Raw genomic sequence first — 5,467 nt, forward strand, 5'->3', positions numbered from 1 at the left:
GACTGTGTTTTGTTGTTTTGCAAAGGGATGCACTGCAATGTCTGCACAGATGAGCAGTCCCAGCACTGAGGTGACACGGGGGCTTTGACCTGCTCCTTTCCCGACCTGGGCCGATTCAGCCCTCTAGCTACTCGTCATTGTTCTGCCGTGTGTGTGTAGCATGGAGCGCCCAGATGACAAAGCAAACACGAGCTTCTCGGTAGTTTGCCGTGATCGTATAGTGGTTAGTACTTTGCGTTGTGGCCGCAACAACCCTGGTTTGAATCCGGGTCACGGCAGGTGAATTTCTCACACGGCAGAGAAGCTTTTTTTTTATTTTTCACACGCCATCTTCATGGTATGCACCTTTTTGAAAGAAAATAGAATACAATAATTGCTTCATCGTGTTAGTACAGGCATGATGCACACCAGCCTGCTGTCTATGAAATAATAATTACAGAAATAATCAATCAATAAACACCATAAAAATATCCCACAAACATCAGTCTCTGTATTAACGCCTATCTAGTAGAGGGAAGACTGAAATAAGATTTTTATTTTTAATATCGGTTCTTTCTACATAGCTTATAATACTGTAATGGACCTTGCTGATTGCCCATTAGGACTATCACTGCACACCTGAGTTTTGTTAAGGTAAAGCAGTCAGTCGGCAGGTGCCGGCAATCACGATTTGATTGCCTGAGCTTTAAAAATGGGACTAGCGCTCAACACAGCGGATTTAATTTGGATAGAGTGCTTGGTGTGAGCACTGGGATGACTAGTCTGTAAGGGGAGTGACCTTGATGAGAAACCAGGGGAGTACTCTTTTAAATAGCTATATTATTGTTGTATTTTTACTTTGTGATATGGGTGTTTTATTGATCTTAACCACATTTAAATTCCATACTGTTACACTGTATTTAAACACTGTGTGGATCTGCAGGGGACAGACACGCTCACTCCAGTCATTGGTGGAGGTTTATTTTGTGTATTTGAGTTTGCTGTGTTATATGGTTATTGTCTATTTTGGGTTACTATTAATGGTTTGATTTTTTATAGTTTATAGTTTTCTTTGAACTACCTTGTTGTAGTTAATGTATTGTATTTTATCACTATTTTTGTACTGTAGTATGATTTATGTTCACTAATGAATTATTGTGTTTGAGTTATTTTCTGACTCCACGGGGGTTGCAGTGGGTGTGTGAGCTTGCAGCTGAAATTGATCAGTGGGATAATGCCAATCAGTGGGTTTGACATTGTTGCTTTCTGGCCATGCTTGAGAAATTTATTGGGGGCTTCCCGTAGATACATGTAGTGATTATAAAGAATTAAAGGAAGCTATGGGTAGATATTTGGTGTTGGGTGAAAGTGAATCTTGGTGTAGAGCAGAGTGTAATAATTGTAAATGGAAAGATAAAGAATCTATTTGAGATTTTGGGAACGTGGTGCGTAGATTGGTTGTTAGGGCGTACCCAGGTATAGGCTCTACTACCCAGGAGGTACTTGCCCAAGACCATTTTGTCACACATGTGGGGACAGGGGATTTGCGGGTGCAAATACGTTGTGCTAAACCTGAAAGTTTAGAGGGAGCTATTGGGCTAGCAGCTGAATTGGAAATGATTCAGGGATTGGAATGGGGAAAAACCAAGTACTGATGCCTGAGTTAGGAGTGTTGATTTGCCCATTATCAGCTCATCTAGAGGAGCTGAGCCTATGCCCTTTGAGATAATCAATGCTGTAGAAGCTCTCAGAGATGAGGTTTGGCAGTTGAAAAGCTTTGCAGTTAATAACCCAAATACTCAGGCCTCGCATTCTGGGAGACTACCCCCTAGTGGCCCAAACTTGTATCGCAGGAATTCAACTCTGCAATTTCAGAAAAACCTCGGCTAGAGTCTGTTGGGAGTGTTGTAGCAATTCCCATGCTAGATAATGTGGGTGTAAGTCTCACCCACCTGTCCCTTTAATTAGGGTCAGTAGCCTTGCCAGGTTAAAACTTCATTTCCCATAGTTCCTTGCAACCACCCTCTGTTCATCCTTTCTCAGAGGAATCCACTAACCTACAGCATTTTCTTTACTTAAATTTCAGTGAATCCATTACCATCCTTAGATAATTCCAGTACATCAGTTTATTTTCTTTTGTTGCTGCGCTTTGTCTAAACTGCTCTTTTTGTTTTCACTGTTACTTGTTTAAGTTTAGCTGTTTTTCTAGGTCTGTTTAGTGTTTGTTGTTTTATGTGTGACAGCCTCCATTTTTTCCTGATCCTCCTGTTTTTTTCCAAACAACTGTTCACCATTCAACTCAACACTACTGGACAGTCTCAACAATTTCAACGTACTCAATGTTTTCATCCTTCTACAATCACCATCATTTCGGGACACTTTGCTGGACTGCCTTATTTGTGGGTGAGATCATTTCTTTTTTGTTTGGATTTTTTCTACTTTAATTTGATACTTTGTTTCCCGTATTTTTTCTGTTACTTTGTTATTTTGTTACTTTGTATGGATTTCAATTACCCTGCTATTACTGGACTACCTGTCATTTTCCCACCATTGCCATAGAGACTGTTAAATGTAATTGTTTCCACAAGTCACTGTTTTTCATCTGTATCTATTTATTTATCCTTGGTCTTTATCTGTGTGTGTTGTGTTTGTGAGTGTGGGTTTATTGGAGACCCTCAGGACACTACATTCATTTCTATTTGGTGATACTGTTTAGTCTTCTGTTTGTTCCTACATACTTATCTGTACCAGTTTTATTCTTACCTGTTACCTGCAATTATTTGAATTCCTTTCTTATCATTATTCATTTAATTCAGTTGTTCATTTTTTCATTTGTTGACATTATTGTTCACAATAATAAACCGATTGTTCGTGAAATTGACACCTCTGACGTCCCTGCTTTTGCTGTCTGTCACTCTTGCTGACTTATTTAGTTATAGGAATAGGGCCAGTAGTGTCTCCTTAGGGAGAACAGTGCAACTGCTTTTCAGTTGTGCAGAGTGATCGTTACAGTGTGGTTGTAATCGCCATTTGCATAGAGATTGTCCCTATGTGTCGGGAGACTAGAGTGGGCAGGAGAAGGGGATGTACCCCTGCCCCCTCTGGTTTCTCTGAACAATCCTATGTTTCAATGCAATTTTGGACCCCTGGTGTCGGAGTCCTTTTAGATATTGAAATTGGGAATAAATCTTGTCAGTTTTTATTGGATACAGGTGACCAGGTGTCCCTAGTTGATGTACAATTTTGGGACCGACTGTGCACTGATTAGAAGTGTAGACTAGAGCCCTATGTGGGGCAAGTACGGACAGCTAATGGTTTTGGGGATGAGCAACTTCGTCTGTAATTTTGATAGGTTGGTTCTACACTTTAAATTTTTAGTGGCCCGCGATCTTAGTCAGACAGTATTACTTGGGATGGACTTCTTAGTGCAATATGGTACTGTTATTGATCTAAAAAGTAAGAGCTGGCAACTTGTGGGGTGAAAATTCGATTTGTTTACACAGTGTGCAAGAGATTCACCGTATCCGAGTACAACATAATGTTATTCACTCCCGTAGTGAAGTAGTTATACAGGGACATGTGGAAGGCTTACGAGGACTTAATGCTGAGGGAATGGTAGAACCTGCAGAGAGTATCTCTCCTAAATATGATGCTTTGGTTACCTGGGTTGAGGTAACGTCACATCTGGAGTCATGCCAATAAGAGTTGCTAAGTTGACTTAAGTCTCAGGAATTAAGGAAAGGTGTTGTTCTGTGTGATTTTGTGCCCGAGCACTGTGTTTCAGCGGATGTCCTGTCTTCGCATGGAGTATCTGGATATCAGGTTACTAAACCTATTGAGGAGTTGGGTTTGGGAGAGAAGGAGTTATCTGTGCAAAAAATGCATATTGTCGATGAAATGGTAAAAATACATTTTTTTTCTTTTTAGTGCAGGCGGCCATGATCTGGGCAGGACTCGCCTTACTACCCACAAGGTTGATACTGGCTCCGCTCCAGCAGTGAAGATGGGTCCCCGTCGCATACCAGTTCACTTTCAGGAAGGACAACCACATCAAAACAAGGGCAACAACTCGGGTAAGACAACTATTAAATGTATTTATCTTAATGCTAGAAGCTTGAAGCTACTGCACTAACAACTAACTACGATGTGATTTGAATGGAGTGACATAACCAGTGGTGTACCACAGGGATCAGTATTAGGTCCTCTGCTATTCCTAATCTACATTAATGATTTAGATTCTGGTGTAGTAAGCAAACTCGTTAAATTTGCAGACGACACAAAAATAGGAGGAGTGGCAAACACTGTTGAAGCAACAAAGGTCATTCAAAATGATCTAGACAGCATTCAAAATTGGGCAGACACATGGCAAATGAAATTTAATAGAGAAAAGTGTAAAGTATTGCATGCAGGCAATAAAAATGTGCATTATAAATATCATATGGGATATAGTGAAATTGAAGAAGGGAACTATGAAAAAAGACCTAGGAGTTTATGTTGACTCAGAAATGTCTTCATCTAGACAATGTGGGGAAGCTATAAAAAAGGCTAACAAGATGCTCGGATATATTGTGAGAAGTGTTGAATTTAAATCAAGGGAAGTAATGTTAAAACTCTACAATGCATTAGTAAGACCTCACCTAGAACACCTTGCCTCACCTTGTGTTCTTAAATGTACAACCTGACAGGGAAGGGATGTCTATGGCAGTTTTTATTTCTAGATTCACTGTATTATTAGGTATGGCTCTACCACATATCAGTCCGGTGATGGGTTTATGCTCCCAGACTATGCTCCTGCTCACACCACTCAAGTGGCCACTGAAACGTTGAAGCACTGTGGATTTGAGCTGTTGCCACATCCATCTTATTCTTAGCACCATCATACTTCTTTCTCTTTCCAAAACTCAAGGAACATCTGAGAGGACAACATTTTGAGATGTCATTTGAGGGCCAGGAATTTAAGTCCATGACTGTAACAGGGGGAGACCTGTGCTGACTCTTCTGATGTGTTCATAGTGCTGCAGGGAGAGGGCAGCAGTCCGTCAATATCCGCCTGTCAGTCATGGCAGTGACACGGAGAGGTGGGAGAGTGGGTGTGCGGGCTTTCCTTCTCTCTGAGTGGCTGAGAGGCGGGTCTTGGGGGAATTGCTGGCCCTATAAGTTAACATTCTGCTGTTCCCTCAGGTCTGCCCTCCGAGACGTAAAAGGTGTGCGGAAGCGCTGGAGAAAAATCAGCAGGGACAGAAATCCCAACAAGAGAAATAAATAAACAAATAAATAAAAGAATTAGCGGTAGCGGGGAAAACTCTTGGGCAGCCCCAGTAAAGAGTGTATAGCAGGCTGAGGGAGCCGCTAGTGTAGGACGGAGACCCGGGCCGTGCGGGTAGCGCCGGTTGGGGTGAAGCTGCCAAGCGCAGCACTTTTTATTTTGTAGTTTTGTTTACTGTGTTTTATTTTCCCTGTTCCTTTCGCCTTTTGATTATTGTTTTGT

General features: G+C 41.4%; 1 non-coding gene across 1 annotated transcript; it reads left to right on the top strand.

Annotated features, from left to right (window-relative positions):
- The first annotated feature begins 206 nt into the window (after nucleotides 1-206).
- Nucleotides 207-278, top strand: trnah-gug (transfer RNA histidin (anticodon GUG)). Its single transcript has one exon. It is a non-coding gene; the product is annotated as a tRNA-His (tRNA).
- The last annotated feature ends 5,189 nt before the right edge of the window (nucleotides 279-5,467 follow it).

Source organism: Acipenser ruthenus, chromosome 50 (genome assembly GCF_902713425.1).
Source record: "Acipenser ruthenus chromosome 50, fAciRut3.2 maternal haplotype, whole genome shotgun sequence".
NCBI lineage: Eukaryota > Metazoa > Chordata > Actinopteri > Acipenseriformes > Acipenseridae > Acipenser > Acipenser ruthenus.